Source organism: Lepidochelys kempii, chromosome 9 (genome assembly GCF_965140285.1).
Source record: "Lepidochelys kempii isolate rLepKem1 chromosome 9, rLepKem1.hap1, whole genome shotgun sequence".
NCBI classification, from domain to species: Eukaryota; Metazoa; Chordata; order Testudines; family Cheloniidae; genus Lepidochelys; species Lepidochelys kempii.
The window spans coordinates 8,937,359-8,954,503 of NC_136388.1; the positions used below are offsets into that span (position 1 = coordinate 8,937,359).

At 47.2% G+C, this 17,145-nt stretch overlaps 1 long non-coding RNA gene across 1 annotated transcript in view; it reads right to left on the bottom strand.

Annotated features, from left to right (window-relative positions):
* Nucleotides 1-17,145, bottom strand: part of LOC140916859 (uncharacterized) — a 96,092-nt gene that overhangs the window by 8,222 nt on the left and 70,725 nt on the right. The gene's annotated exons all lie outside the window — the stretch shown is intronic.

Here is a 17,145-nt window from a genome sequence, read left to right on the forward strand (position 1 = left end):
TTGAGGTAAAGTGTTTCTCTGGTGATGTTCAGGTAAAAGTAGCCGCGTTTTGTTAAAAACCAAAGCCCAGCGTCCTTCCGGAATAGTAAGATGGGCAGTGGGCTCATTCTTAAAAATCCCTGGACCGCTCTGGCTCCATGCTATCTGAATACAAGAGGATTTTCTCTCTCTCTCTCATTAAACCCAGCTGATTTGCAGCTTGGCTGCATACCCAGGAGAGTCTATTTGGACAGATTCACCTCAGTCGGGCTGTTCCTCCCTTTCTGAGCAGGGAGAGCCGTTTAGCATTCTCTGCACCTCCAGCAAAACATTTCACTTCTTCATTTGATGAGCTGTCACATATTCTTAAAGTTAAACCTCTTCACAAACATTTGCTATTCTGGGAAATAATTTCTCCTGTTTAAAGATTCATTGATCCTGGGTGTTTGAGAGAAAACAGCTTCCCCATCCAACCCCCCTTCCTCTGGTAAGAAATCACTGCGGGGTACGATCACTTCCGATAACAATAAACACTAGCTTGGCCCCCAGACCAGTGGTACAATTTCCACAGCCATGGGCAAAGGGGGTATATATCCTAAAGCATCCAATAAAGAGTGTAAATGTTTTAACATGGGAGCGTGGGTATAAATTGTGTAGAGCTTTATACATGTAGCAGAAATACAACCCTGCTGTTCAGATGGTGTAAAACATACACTACAGTGGAAGTGATTCATTGGAGTAAAGTGGAATCAATCATACAGCATTGGTTTTTAATCCTGTACCCTCATGTAAAGACCTACCAGCCTCGGCGGTGATCTTATCAAACCAATTCTCACACCAGTGGGTCTGCTGGCCAACCAGGAGAAAAGGGAGCAATGGAGGAGGATAAGGAAAGAGAAACCCAATGACTTCTCTGCCTCAATCTTCACTACAAGGGACCGTGGGGAGACACCTGCTTTTTTCCGGGTAATAAAGATGAGATGCTGTAAGAAACCGTGTCAAAAGAGGAAGTGCTCTTGGAGCAAACCTGTAAATTAAAGAATGAGTGTGACAGCCCAGATGGTTATACCCAAGAGCTCTGAAGGATCTTATGTTTGAAGGCCCAGATCCTTAAGTATTTAAGCACTTAACTACCATTGACATAAGTGCCTAAATACCTTGGAGGAACTGGGCCAAAGGGCTGTTGTTAAAAACAAACAAATCATACATCATTTGAATCAGCTACTCGTTAAAATCAGCCTCTCTTCTAGGGGATGGAGGGTGGAAATTTTAAAAGGATGTTAGGGGCGACCCTGGAGATGACAGATGAATAAACCTTACTTCATACCACGGAACTGGGCTGAAATGATAATTTTAAAATAGAATTTTAAAATACATAGATTAATGAGCTATGATGAGGGAAAGCCAGCCTGGCATCCTTAAAGGAAAATCACGCCTCTCTAAGCTACTATGATTCTTTAAACCAGAGTCTTTGGCAAGGTTCCTCACAAGAGGTTATTAAAGAAACTAAGTAGCCTTGGGGTGAAAGGCAAAGTAGCATCATGGATTAGAAATCAACTAAGTGACAGAAAACAAAGAATAGGAATAAATGGTCATTTTCCAGCATGGCCCAAGGTTAACAACAGTCTGACCCAAGGTTCTCTTTTAGGCCCAGTGGTGAAATATTTTTATTAATGATCCAGAAAAAGGGGTGCATGGTAAGATAACAAAATCTGAAAAGGCCCCCACAATTATTTTTGTTAGTCAAGGCTAGACAAGACTGTGAGGAACTTCAGAGGGACCTAACAGAAGTAGGGGAATGGGCAGGAACATGGCAGATGAAATTCAACGTGGACAAATGCACGTTACAAAGAACAATTTGACCGAAATGCAAACAAAATGTTAGGATGCATAAGGAATATGATAGATATAACACTGGAACTATTTGTAATGTCAGTATATAAATCAGCGATACACCCTCCCCCTTGGAATATTGTGTTCATTTATCTCAAACAGATGCTCAGCTAATGTTTCTATGATACATGTGATGGGAGGTTATTCATATTGCATTAGTGCACAGAGGCCCCAAAATCGGGGCGGAATAGTGCTAGGTGTTTACAAACACCAGCAAGAGATGTTCCCGGCCCCAAAGGGCTGACAATATAAATAGACTAAGAAATATTATTATCTTAATTCTTCTGCTGGGGAACCAAGACATCGAGAGAGTAAGTATTTGCCCAAGGTCACACCAGAAATCTGCAGCTGACCAGGTATTGAACCTAAATCTGCTGTCTCCCAGTGTGTCCCTTAACCCCCAGGTCATCCTTTCCTCTAAGGCTGGGTAAGGCTGCTATGGGGGGCTAAGTGACTGTCTGAATACTTTCTGTTTAGCAAGTGATCTCATTGGGGCAGGGCCTGTGCCTTCCCCCCCGTGTGTACTGCACCCCGCACAGCGTGGACACCTTTGGAAATAATACCGATCCAATAATAATGACAGGATGGCAGCAGAATCTAGAGAGCTCTTCAGCATTCGGTTGAAAATAACAAACCTTTATGGTGTTTTTGCAATGGGTGCAGATATTGAAAGAAAGTAGCTCAAATCATGGGAACAGTGTGCATGTAGCTGGGATGGGATGGATGTGAGAGTCGGGATGTAGGGAGACAGGACAGCATGGCAGTTTACTGGGTGGCGGGGGGAAGAGGGGCTGGAATTCAGCCTGGTGCAGGCCTCTGGAACACAGAGGGAAATGCGGTGCAGTAAGGTATCAGCCCTGACACGGCATTAGCAGCTCGTCACGTTGCAGCACTGCATCCTGGGAAGAAGGTTCATTTGGCAAGGCTCTTCGCAGACTTGACACATGAGAGATACCAGGCCCAGATCAGGGGCCTTGCCTTGAAATCTGGACAAAGCGGCCCACGGAGATGGCTTTGGGGAATTCTCCATTACAAACAGGGAGGGGAATAACCGTAAAGCCAAACCGAATACCGCAGGCCAATCCAGGGTAAACAGAGGCCTTTCAGAGTGGCTCACACAGAGCAGATGGGGAAAATACAGTGGAAATGATACCAAGGAGAAAATATGTAAACAGTGCTGAGCAATCCACATATGGAGAGGGCAGCAGAGGGGCGGGGGGGCGCCTGAGGGCTCTGCCTTCCCTCATGGAGTCCCCGAAGACCTTGGCTCTCGCACACACATACATAGAAAGCGGCGCTAAGGCCTGGGCCTCTGACACAGGCCTGGATTCACAGACATTAGCCAGCGCAGCCAGCCTGCTTTACATAAGGCTGTGGGCTGCAGTTCTGAGAACTTGGCTCTGAGGAGAAGCTCAGCAGTAAAAGGGTCTCGTTTTTCTTTTGAAGGCCCAGCCTGCTTTGCTCTCCTCTCCCCAGCCCAACCCACAGCTGCCCAGGAGCTGGGCTCTTTGGCTGTGCCTTCCTCCGGGGGTCATTGTGGGGCCCTTCTGGCTCCCCCCTCCTCGAACTGTCATCATGATCCCTGCCCCCTGCTTCCTCGGTGCCATGGCAGGGCTCACACTGATCAGCTCCACACCACCCGGTGCCATGACAGAGGCCAATGCTGCTTGCCACCCTTGCCACCCCTCTGGTGCCATGGCGGGCCCCACCCTGCTCCACGGCCTCCACCTACCACCATCATCCTGCCCCTTTGCCACAGTGGGGGAGAGGTTGCATTAGTCTCTCAGCAACTGGAGGACTGAAGCTGGCAGCAGCCTGCAAAGCCAAATTAGAGCTCCCCAAGAGGCTCGTGTGCGAGGCCTGGAGCATCAGCCGGGGGGAAGGAGAAGTGGCCTGTGCCCTCTTGAGCCCTCTGCTGCTCGGTAACATCTCTGGAATCATTAGCTCCTTTAATGGCATTAGGCAGATCGTGCAGGAAGCATACGGACGTCCCTGATTAATCTGCAGATCAGGAACATCCGTAACCCATTTCCTGGGCATGTCAGGGCTGGACAGGGCAAGAATTCTAGCTGAGCTGCCTCAGTGAAGCACGAACCAGAGTGAGCTTATCTGGAGCAAAGGGAGATGGGAATAGACCAGGAGTGGCCCAACGTACTGACCCTCCGAGCCGCAAACGACTGTCTTCAGAAGTTCGAGAGACGCGGGAAGTGCCTGCTGGGGCTCGGGGCTTCAGCCCTGCTCCTGCTGCAGCTCCAAGCCCCGGCAGGTGTGCCTGGTGGGGCTGAAGCCCTGGGGCCTCCCTCCCCACAGGGCAGAAGCCCTTGCTCCACCACCCCACCACAAAGCAGAAGCTCTCCCCTCTCCGCAGTCTGGTAGGCAGAGAATGGAGGGAGGGAGGAGGGGGCGCGCTGTGTGAGCTGCACTTTAACTGTAAAAGAGCCACATGTGGCTCGCAAGCCGTGGTTTGGCCACCCCTGGAATAGACGGCACTGGCACCAGTTTCAGGGTCTCCGCTGCACTTGGAGGTGCGACTGCAGCTCAGGTAGGCCTACCCACCTAGCTTCCATCTAGCTAGAGCGGCTAAAAGTAGCAGTGAAGACATAATGGTGTGGCTGGACAAGGCCGCCTGGAGCCCTAGGTACCTACTCGTGTAGCCAGCCTGCACTGGGGTCTTTGCTGCTCTCTTTAGCCACGCTAGCAAGGTTATGGCTAGCCTGGGTAAGCTGCAGTCACTCCTTGCAGTACAGACAGACCCTCAGAGGACTGGGTGTGAGGGCGGATGCCAGAAACCCGAGGCACAGCACAATTTCCCCAGCAGTTTAGAGCTACGTGGGTGTACAAGAGAGGAGAGGAGAGTGCCCAGAGGGGGGGATGTTTTGGGAGAAGCAGACTCCTGTCACCCACTCTTTGGAACAGGAGTAAGTGGCCAGCAGGTTCCTCTGGAAATAAGTGCTCAGAAACCCTCAGAAAAGTCATATGGACGACTTCAGCGTCTAGTGACAACCTGCAAAATGTAACCCAGGCTCAGCTGGACTAGAAGAAACCTGCCCCGAAAAGCAAAAAAAGCTGTGACTCAAGAGAGGGCAGTTGGCCGACAGGGCCATGGAGGGATGATATATAAAATATCCTAGCATCAGGTCCTCTTTCTGCCACATTTTACATGCTTCATCTCAAAATGTGTTGCCATTAAAATGATGAGATAATGGATCAGATTATCATCCTCTGGCGAAGAGCGAAGCCAGCTTTCAGTAAGCCCCCGCTGGGCTATGGGGCGCAGGGGCACTGGGGTGTCAATCCAGATTCTGTTTGGAAAGGAACTGTTTGTAGGCACAGAAGCATACAGAAGAAAGTGCGTAAAGACTCCGGACAGGCCAGTCCTGGATTTATATTGGACATTCAACTTCTTCAATAGCTAGTTTTCTACAAATAAATCCAATATTTATTTCCAACAAGTTGCTGGCGGGAGGGATAGGAAGGAAGGACACTTCTTGAATAATTGTACAACCTTCAAGAAAAGCCATAAATTACCTGGCTCTATCTGTCACTATAATTTCCAGCCAAAGTCCTAATGAATCTTTCCAAACAATAGGGTAAGGACAGGCCTAAAAATGTACTGGACCTTACAAGCACTAGGGTAAGCAATGCAGAGGTATTAATAATAACCAGGAGACATCTGGAGCCAAAGTTGTGCCATGGGGACTGGGACTGTACATGTAGCAAACTCCGCTTCTGTTTGTGGCCGCTGCCTAAAGTCCCCAGTGGCACCAGGGAGCTGAGTAGCTGGGAACTGGAGCAGTGCCAGGGCAGACGTTGGTACGGATGTGTGGATTCTAAATGAATGGCACAGGCAAGGGGGGGTTCCAAAGCAAGGGGGGGTTCTAGTGCATTCTAGAGCAACGGGGTTGGGAAGTGGGTTGCCAGGGTAGGGGAGATGGACTCTAGCACAGCAGGGGCGGGGTGGGGGGGAGGTGGGTTCTAGAGCAGAATGATGGCCGGAATGGAGTGTGGGTTCTCGAAAAGAAGGGAGGGAAGGAAAGTGGGGTTTTAAAATAGTGTGTTTGGCGGGGGGGGCGGAGGGGGAGAGAAAGGAGGTTTTAGGGCAGCCACCAAAGCAGGGAGGCTTTGGTTTTCAGAGGAAGGAGGAGAGCATTGCATCTACTCACCCATCACACGGTTCTGAGAAGACAGCCATGGCGTCCGAAGGACAAGATGGATATGAAGATGGGGATTAGTCCCTAGGAGTCCACCTCAGATACCAGAAAGATATCTCAGCCTCCTGGGAAGAGAGCAGAACCTTGTCCTCTTAGGAGAGTATCCCTATGCTAGGCTTTTGACGGATAAACCCTATAATAGCCCTGTGCAAGAAAGAGGACAGGGTGGAGTGGCCCCTGCTCCTTAAAGCTACTACCCTTAGGGGTAGGAGGTATAACCACAGGGTAGGAAAAATCTGCAGACTAGGAAGGGAGCCCAAGTTTTATCTTGCTCCAAGGGTCCACCGCATCCCACTCCATATGGAAAAGCCTTTAAATTACAGGGCCTTTTGTGATAATATCCTTGATTCGGGAGGGTCAATAGATTAAATTGCCTTGACATAAATATAGGCTCACACAGGATGGAAACCATTATACCCAAGGACGGTTGAGAAAAAAAAAATCTCTTCTACCCGAAACAGCTTTCGGAGACTGCCAGAGATCGCAAACCCAGTTTCTCTAATGGATGGAAAAAGTTCTTATCAGAGGGCTGTCCCAACAGAAACGTGAACTTGAAACAAGCTGTACAATCAGAAGATACACAATAATTCAGCAAACTTTGGCCCTGGAGTTTTGGTACATTGAACAAGAGTGAGAGAGACAGATTTCTGTCCCTACTCTAGCACAGAGTGCATCCAAGTTAACATGCTGGAAAGAAAAGCACACGCTCTGATCGGCAGTAAGAAAACAGGGGAAACGACTTAAATAAACCACTAATCTAAGAATCACTTCTCTACATAGCTAATTCAAACTCACCTTTGTCCCTTTTCTCCTAAGCCTTTTTCGGTGAAAAGCATGTGAGAAAATCACTTCAATTCAGAGAGCACAGGGCAGGATAGGGGTAAGGGGGAACTTAACTTTGCTTTCCATGGATACATGTGTCTTCTTCCATTATTCAACTTGTAGGCAACAATATCTTCAGCCTGGAATCTCTTCTTTATGGTGCCCTTCTGCGACTGATTCCTTAGCATTCAGATGGAAGAGCACATCCATTTAAATTTCCCTACTCCACTAACAAAGCCCGGCTGAAGGTGTCAAATCAGCTTGTAGTAGAGAAAACGCTTTAATTACAGCCCTATTGTTCCTTGTGTGGGGCTTCCACTGAAGTCAACAGGTGCATGGAACAGTGATTTCCATCAGGATCAAGGTAGCTGAATCATTGCTTTCCGAAGAAACAATAATAAAGCTGCCAAGACTCTTAACTAAGAGTCCAATTATATCTGAAGTCACCAATATGCTGTCAGTTCCCCCTCCCCCTCCCCCCAAGAATATCTTGCACTTCACATGCTATTCTTAGACCGAGGACATGTGTCTAGATTTGCAGCAGGCTTCCATTGCATAGCTGGATCACGTATGGTCACCTGCAAACAGCTCCAGAGACTATCCGCCCCCCCCATCACCATCGTATCTGAAAACCTTCAATCTTTAATGTATTTATCCTTACAACACCCCTCTGAGAAAGGGCAGAGCTATTCCTTCCATTTTATAGATGGGGAACTGAGAAACAGAGAGACTGAGACACATCCAAGGACACACAGGAGCAGGGAATTAATCCAGGTCTCTTGGATCGCAGGCTAACTTCCTAAATATTAGACCATCCTTCGTCTCCCGTACCTGTGAAGCACCTTCCCTTGGAGAGGCTCAAGCTGCTATTTCCTGCATCCTCCACGTCAGAACATTATTTACTAAGCCCTCAAATGCAGCGGGAAACACCCCAGTCTCTCATCTGCTTGAACGACTATCATGCGAGTCACATGGCCATGATGCACCATGGGAGATGCAGTCCAGCTAATGAGCTCAGCCCACAGAGGAGAAAGAGGGTATGAGGAACCCAAACTACAACTCCCATGAAGTTCCTGTGGGACAGAAATTCCAATTTTCGACCAGTCCTAGAAATTATAAACATTAGGACACAGTTTTAAATTATATGACACAAGACCTGTGTCACTCAGGGCACTGGATACACAGGGAATGAGTCAGACGGCTGCAAGAGGAGAAAGGAGGTTCTCTTGCAAATGAGACACTGGACTGGAACCCAGGAGAGTTGGGCTGTATTCCTGATTCTGCCAGAGATTTCTTATGTGATGTTGGGCTTGACACTATCCCAATGCATACAGCATAAAGGAGGTGAATTAAAAGCACCTGGCCAATCTTAATTCTGGCATTTCCTAACCTTTGAATGCTGCACTTTGCAACCTTAAGATTGTTTTAAACATACTTTTTTTTATGTAACATCAGCTAAGTTCACCCTTTGTCTTCATTAGGTCTGAAGAATCCCCCAAGTGAGAGGAGCAGAACCGAATGACCAGCAGTCATCTCGCCTGCAGGTAACTGGCAGCCTAACAGCATCTTGTAGGGATGGGGATAGAAGGGAGACGTACAGTTCTAGTCTGAGATTTTTTAAAAATGGGTGTTGAAAGTTAGGACCCTACATCCGTATCTAGGCACCTAAACAAACAGCCTCATTTTCCAAAGGTGCTGAGAACCCAGAAGCTCCCATTAACTTCACTGCTAACGAGAGGTGGAGTTAAGTCAGGTAAGCAGCTGTGGCTCCCAGAACCCAGCTGAGCAGTGAGCAGAAAGCAGCTAACAGTGAGGCTCTTAAGAGACTGTGTGTGTGTAGATTGTAACAGAGCAGGAGCTAATTGCTTAGATACTCCCAGGCTCCAACAGCTGAAAGGAGATCACTTGAGGTATGAAGTGTCAGCTGAGATACAGATGGCAACCAATGGAGCCAAGACAGTTTGATGCCGTCTGCAGAAGATGTGCAAAGCCTCTATTTCTGAACAGAGACCAAGGCATGCAGCACCAGCTGCTTTCCATTCCAGAGGAGAAGATGGAGGGACTGGAACAGCCGCTCAGCGTTTCTGAGACACACCAGCAAAGCCAAATTGGGTAGGTCACAAAAGGGGGTGCGGTGACTCAGCAGACGTATGTGTCAGGGTGAGACTCCAGAGGAGGAGATGTAAAGGACAATAAAGGCAGAGAAGAAGGGAAACGCATCTGGAGTCATTTAACAGCCACCCGCATTAGGTGTTTTGATAGTGATAAGAGGATGATCAGACTGAGAAGAGGCTAAGGACTGAAGCGGCCCAGGTGATGATCACAAGACAAACCCTGAAAGGGAGCCACCATGCAGTGAGAAGAGACAGGTGATCCTGACTGGCAATTCTCTACTGAGGAATACGGCCTGGGAAAGAGAGGTGAGAAGAGCACAATGAATCCTCAGGGATGCTGGGGCATCTGCACTGGAACCAGAGGAGAGAGACTGGGTAGATTCAGGCTGATTTTAGTGACCTGGGGAGAGACTGGAAGGATGGGTATATGCAAGTATCTTTTGGAGACCCAGTGCCAATGGTAAGTTAAGACAGACACTCGAGTCCAACTGACATAGGTGCTGATGATGTAGCTGGGAAGTGATGAGAGGTGACCAGTTGGATTAGACAGTCTCCACTTAGAGAGAGGACCAGCAGGCTGGCTCGGGAACCGGCAGCACTTGTCAGATGGGCTTTAAACTAAGTGGGTAGGGAGGAGGGGGGATTGTTTTTGGTTCAGAAGGAAAAGTCTAACATAAAAACAAGACAGAAGAGGGAGATGTTCTGCAAGAGAAGATGCATAATAAAAGTAAGAGGAGTAGAAATGTCCTTACATGCTTTGTACAAAGAAGAGGCATATGGGAAACAGGCCTGTTGAGTGAGACTGGCTGATGGGGATTAGGTCCATAGCTAAAACCTGGTGGTGCAATTTTCATAGACTCAGACTTTAAGGCCAGAAGGGACCATCATGATCATCTAATCTGACCTCCTGCACATCGCAGGTCACAGAACCTCCTCCAGATGTTCTTCTGTGAGGAGGGCGAGAAAGGAAGGTGAGGCAGAGCTGTGCACTGCAGTACACGTCAAATATATTTGCAAAGCCAACGAGGGTCAATCATTTAATAATCAAGTTGGCAGCAAATACTTTGAGTGAAGATATAAGAAATGGGGGGGAAAAGTACAAAGGGCATTTGCTTCCAAGGATGGCAGGAAAGTAAGTAAGGAACACGCCTGGGTGGAAGCTTAACTACCAGACATTTATTTCATAACAGATATAATAACCAAGGCTCAAAGAGTCATCATTCATTGTCTGTGCATATGCAGACAGCCAGTAGGTATTTGTGAGTACACTAATAAATCCTCAACATTTTACTTATTTTATCAAGTATATAGTCATTTGAAAATTCATATGCCTTTCATCAGTATCATGGTTTAAAAGTTTCAGGCAGCATCCACTCTGGGAGTGGTAACAATACCAAGTGACTGAGACGATCAATCATACACCATGAATATAACGAGCAGATGAAGTGAACAGACTGTGAATACTCCATAGGAGGAAATTTGTTTGCATCAACCATTCAGAGAATACATATTATTTCTATGATAGTAGCATTGAAGAGCTTCATCGTTCTAGGTGCTGTACATACACATACAAGAGACATTCCCTGGCCTAAAGGGCTTACAATCTAAGTAAACATGAGAGACAAAGGACAGGAGAAAGGAAGTATTAGTACCTGCATTTTACAGATGGGGAACTAAGGGGCAGAGAGATTAAGTGACTTGCCCAAGGTCACAAGGAGTCGGGGTAGAGCTGGGAATTGATTCCAAAGCTTCTGAATCCCAGTCCCGTTCCTTCACCAAACCACAAAACCATGCTTCCTCGCTTAAAAGTACCTTTGCAGAAATCGGGATTGGGTCAGAAAGGATTCAAGAACTGAAAAGTGATACGCTTGTAACAAATATTATTTGCCACCATCTAATTCCACACAGCGGAGCACTCTACGATGCAGAAAGCGCAGGAGAAACCATCCGATGTCATATCATGGAACGGAAGCCACAGAAAACAATGAGCAGAAATAAATGGTCAATTATCAACATGGCAAAAAACCAACAACTGGGCCTCCCAAGGTTCTGTACTAGAACCGGTGTTGTTCATTACTGATCTGGAGAGAGAAGCGAGCAATGGGGTGGCAAAGCTTGCAAACTTATTTGCAGTGAGTTTGTCAAGGCTAGTGAACCCTGTGCGGGACTACAAAAAGACCTGACACAGTTAAGCCGCTGGGCAGCACAACAGCTGATGGTGACCACTGCAGGATAAGGGCCATTGGTAGGAACCTTTTGAATTACTCCTGCACATTGGCTGATTCCAGATGAACTGCGACCACTCAGGAAAAAGACGTGGGTATCACTGATGAGATGTCCGTGAAAATGTCCATACAGCATGTAGAAGTGCTCAAAAAGGAAATGAAATGTTAACGGGCAGGGGCGGGCAAACTTTTTGGCCTGAGGGCCACATCGGGTTTCCGAAATTGTATGGAGGGCCGGTTAGGGGAGGCTGTGCCTCCCCAAACAGCCAGGCTTGGCCCAGCTCCTGCCCCCTATCCAACCCCCCCTGCTTCTTGTCCCCTGATGGCCCCCCCCGGGACTCCTGCCCCATCCAATCCCCCCCCGTCCCCTGACGGCCCCCCCGGGACCCCTGCCCCATCCACCCCTCCCTGTCCCCTGACTGCCCCCCACTGCCCCATCCAACCCCTCCTCTCATTCCAGACTGCCCCCCCAGAACCCCTGCCCCTGACTGCCCCCCCGCCGCCCCATCCCACCCCCCCCTCCTTCCTGACTGCTGGGGACCCCTGCCCCTATTCAATCCCCCTGTTCCCCGCCCTCTGACCACCCCGACCCCTATCTACATCCCCGCCCCCTGACCACCATCCAGAACTCCCCTGCCTTCTATCCCACCCCCCCTTACCGCACCGCCCGGAGCACCAGGACAGGCAGCCGCACCGTCCAGCTGGAGCCAGCCACGCCGCCGCGCAGCACAGAGCACCGGGTCAGGCCGCGGCTCTGCAGCTGCGCTGCCCGGCAAGAGCTCGCAACCCCACTGCCCAGAGGATTGAGCTGAGGCTGCGGGAGAGGGGGAACAGCGGGGGAGGGGCCGGGGGCGAGCCTCCCGGGCCAGGAGCTCAGGGGCCAGGCAGGAGCGTCCTGGATGTGGCCCATGGGTCGTAGTTTGCCCACCTCTGTTATAGGATGTATAAAGGGTGGGATAGAAAATAATACTGAAAATACTGTAATACCATTATATAAATCTGTCTTCAAATCAAGACAGGATGTCCTTCTGGAAGATGTGCTTTAGCTGAACAAGTTATTGGGCTCAGTAGAGGGGTCACTGGGTGAAATGTAATGGCCTGTGATTTAAGGGAGTTCAGACTAGACTATCTAGATTTAGCCTTCTGGCCTTAAACTCTATGAATCTATGAATAAATAGTACATTCTCACCTGGAATACTAACTTCAGCTCCAGTCACTCCATCTCAAAAAAGATACAGCAGAAATAGAGGGAAATCTGAGATGGGCAATGAAGATGATTAGTGGCATGGAAAGATGGAAAAGACTGAGACTGTTTTGACTAGATTGGCAGAGAACAAGTGGGGATATGACAAGGATATATACAAAGCAATGCACAGTATGGAGAAAGTGAATCAGGTACTCCTATTTACCCTTTAGCACAATATAAAAACAACGTAATAGTCACTGAAACCAAAAAACCTCCAATTTAAATTCTTTTTCTGCATAGCACACAATTAACCTGGGGAACTCACTGCCACAAGATACCATTGAAGTCAAGACTATTCCAAAAAGGATCCAAGATTTATACAGATAAGGCAAATATCCAGTCACATGAGATGGGCTGAGAACTGGTACATTTCAAGAAAGCAAATTTTGGAAACTTAAACCTGAAAGTCATGGTGCAAAGGGCTGAAGTGCTAAATCTATGGCTGTAGAAGAGGGCTGGGGCATCCTAAAAGATAACAGTTACAATTTTTTCTCAGAAAGGAAAATACAAGGGATAAAAAAAACCCCACATTTGATACAAGGGACTGGCTTGCAGATCTGAGGACAAACCAGGACTGGAAATGAGGAAGGCGAGAAGGCAGGGGAATAACCGAAAACAAGGATACAGAGTCTGTTAAAGCTACAGGGAAAAGATAATGCAACTAAAGAGCAGAATGAGTTAGTGCTAATGAAAAGGTTACACAGACTATGATGGGCTTTTACAGGGATCGAGGGAAAAGAAATGCTAGAGAGACAGTAAGATGATAATAAACAAGACAGGGGCTGGAATGAATGAATGGCATTAAAATGGCTGTTACTGAATTGCTCTTTTTTAAATTGCTCTTTAAGAAGACAACTAAAGAGGCACGCTCAGTTAGAAAGTAATGAAGACCTTGTAAATACACTTACTGATAAAACGCTGGTAAGGGAAGTCTGGACAAACCAAACATCTACAAATCAGCTGGTCCGGACAATGGACATCCTGAATTATTAAGGGAATTTGCTAATGAATGTACTGAACCGCTGCCATAAAGAAAAAAAATATTGGCCAAATTTTCTGCTGATGGAAAGGGGCTCAGTGCCATTGACTTTGACCCAGCTACACCCATTTAGCCAGCAGAGAATCTGGCCCTGGGAGTGCTGGCGAAACATTCAGACGATTTGTGCATGGGGAAGGAAATATGAATTCAAACTCTCAACAAATAAACTAAAAGGAAGAGAGAACCTGACAATTAATAACCTGCAAATTAGTTTCAAACACCCGGAACAGAACACAACAGAGACCTGAGATTAAGAAAAAGAAATGTCAGCCCCCAGGAGATAATAGAGCCATGAACAATATAAAAACAGGGGATTTATTAAGGAGAAACTGTGCCAGTCAAACTTGATTGCTGTTTTCCATAGCATTTGCACCCTGAGTGGAGGAAGGGAACTGGCAGATTAGAGCTCGCTGGGCTTCACCAAAGCATTCATAGATCAGGGTCTCTCAAAAACCTTGCTCAAAAAAATATTAATTGGCTTGGATATGACACTGTCGCTGCGGCTGAAGAGTAGAAGGATCAATGGCAATGTCGCCATAATGAGCTGGAGGAGAAGTCCAGTGGCTGTTACGGGGACCAGGATCGGGCCTGGTCATAGTCACCATGAATGCTGGTAACAAGGAAAAGGGTAACCAGCATATTAATTGCATTTGAAGATTATGTGTTGCAAAAACCAGTGAGAACAGAAATAATACAAAGAGAAATAGGAAGGTTAGCAATAGGGGAAGGAATCAGGATGGTAACTAAGCTGGAAAAATGCAAGGGTCTTGGGGGAAAGACATCCCAAACACAGATACCCAATGGGCGGAGAAACCTAGGGAGTAGGGAAGACTTAGGAGACCTAAGGGCAGCTGTAGGCAGCAAATTAGACAGGAGCTTGCAAGGCATCTGGTCCCTTCCTCCCAGCCATTGGATACCATATAGCTTCTTGAATATTAGGTTATTCTCTGAGCATTAGCGGCATTGTGCAGTGCTGGGTCAGTCTGGTCCATGCTGATTGTTAGTGCAGGGGAGGTACTGTATGGAATTCTCACTCACTAGTGACTGGACGTTCTCTGCCAGGTCAAGGCAACAGCTGCTGCTTTTGGATCTGAGGGTTTAGAGTTCAAATCCTAGCAAGGAACAGGTTTCCCCCAATGGGTGCTGAGCCACACTGGCTGCACTCAGAGGGCTAGAAGGGTGCACAACAGGGATAGAAGGTTTAAGTCGAAGCCTGTGAGGCTGCGAAGAGAAAGCAGTTTGTCCTGGAACAGTCCCTGCACGCAGCCTCTTCACCAAGCTTTAGGGAAGCGCACACAGATTTGTTTAGCACACGAGGAAACAAAACAACAAACTGGGAATGGAGAATGGAAATAAAGGCAGAGTGCTCCATCAGAGGGGGTGTTATTTGGGAGAGCTGTCAGAGCTCTCACTCCCCAGACACCTCTGCTTCTCATCGGCCTCATGGAGGCTGACGTTGTGTGAATCTTGCTGAGCAAACCCAAATTATTTTAATTTCTAAATCCAAACAGTTCTAATTATATCATTTCCCTTGTATGGAGCCTGGTAATTCCCTCCCTCTGTTCCCCTTCTAGGGCTATTGGGACCAGCATCTCCTAGAGCTGAAAGGAATAAGAACATCACCAATTAGAAAGTCCTTTCAGGATTAACTCACAAGCTTCCTCAGGATATTTCATCTCTTCCAAAGCTGCTCTTTTCCTGCTTCATGGAACATGCTGATGCCAGGGCCACAGCAAGAGGAATTTCAGGAAGAGAGGGGAAATTAAAAAAGGACAACGCTACAGGTTAAATGGAACTTAACATCAGCAGTAGGCAAAAAGAAAAGGAGTACTTGTGGCACCTTAGAGACTAACCAATTTATTTGAGCATGAGCTTTCGTGAGCTACAGCTCACTTCATCGGATGCATACTGTAGGATGAGCCTGAAGAACCACATTCAGCAATTACTCCAGAATCAAGGAGAGGTGAAACAGACAGAAAAAATGTCCCTATCATACCGAATATCTCAGGCCCATCCTATATCATCCCTCCCATACACTACCATACAGAGAGAGCCCATGTATCCTAGAACTCCCGACAGCTGAAGGCTGCATCTGGCCCACTGGACTCCATAGAGATCATCCAGATGTTGGATGTCATGGTGATAGGAACTTTACAAATACCTTAGATTAGATTCAGATTGAAAGAGATAGAAAGGAATTTGTAAATTTCAGTTTCTTTTTGGAAAAACCAGAAAATTTTCAAAATTTCAAAACAGCTATTTTCTGTGCAAATTTTCATTTCCAAAAAATGCCATTTTTTTAAAATCAAAAGCAAGCTTTTTTTGTCATCCCCCCATGAAAAAGTAGCCTATGCCTAAGTTCTGAATGAGTTTTAACTATCTGGAAAGTTCACAGGGTTAGCAACAAGCTGGTTATTAACTAGAGAGAGAAGAAAAGGTGAGACTCAGAAAAATTCCCTAAGGGCACATTGTAATTAATTAACAGGTTTACTAGCAAATCCAGCATTTGTTCACACCTTACATGGGGAGGATGCATTGTATTCATACAAAACATTTCATAATGGGGTCCTGCTCCATAAGTAGAGTTCCTAGGCACTACGATAATACAAATAAAATAATCATCTTAACCATGGAGGCATGACCAGTGCCTCCATAGGACAGTCCATTGGGCATTTTTTCTCCTATAATTACCACTCTCTCTTTTTGTCGCCCACTAATGTTTTACCCTTCTTCCTAGTATTACCTCAGTATATAATGGACTGGAACACCTAGTGTTTAGGGAACATGTATCAGACAAACACGATTTATGCAGCTCTCCCCTCTCATTTTGCAGTCTCCCAGCCTGCCATCTTCATTTCCTTGCAGCCTCCTGGGTTGAGTGACTTATCCTCTTCCTCAAAAAGAAAAGGAGTACTTGTGGCACCTTAGAGACTAACAAATTTATTTGAGCATAAGCCAGTTTCTACCAGTGTCAGGGTTTCTTTCGTTCTGTATCACTTCCCTTTGCTGTCTGCTCCTTGCCTTTCATTGGGTTGTTTTTTTCCATTTCAGCCAAGGCCTCCAGGCCTCTGCCTCCAGGAATTCACCAAGTCCCCGTCCAATTCCCCCACCCTGTATTCCAAGCTGTAGTCCCTCTGATGGTTCCGCTTTCCACACTGAACCATGGCTCTCCAAGCAAACACACCACTTCTGCTAAACTGTGGCTTTAACCCTTCATTCGCCTTCTCAGTGCAAAGCTCCTGCTTTCACCTCCTGAACGGACAGCGATGCTGTCAATTTAGGCCTGGGCTGATAGATAGGGTGCCCTGGATGTGTCAGATTGGCAGCTTTGATTCTAGACCATCTCCCTTCATCTCATGGTAGCCCATCCTCTCGTCTTCTCCTGCCTCCAGCTTCTCCTATTCAACACTAACCTCTCTGCCCGAACAGGATCCCTCCTTGCCTCACATTCACACAGCACATTTATCAGGCTCCCTCCCTCCAGCTCTGAACTAGCTCCATGTTACCTGGCTTGCGGCTCTACCTGTCCTTTTTATGACCTGACCAGGCTTCCAGCAGCTTCGCGGGTGATTAATTTGCCAGCTCCTCCTTTCTGCTGCTTATCTGGACATGTCCA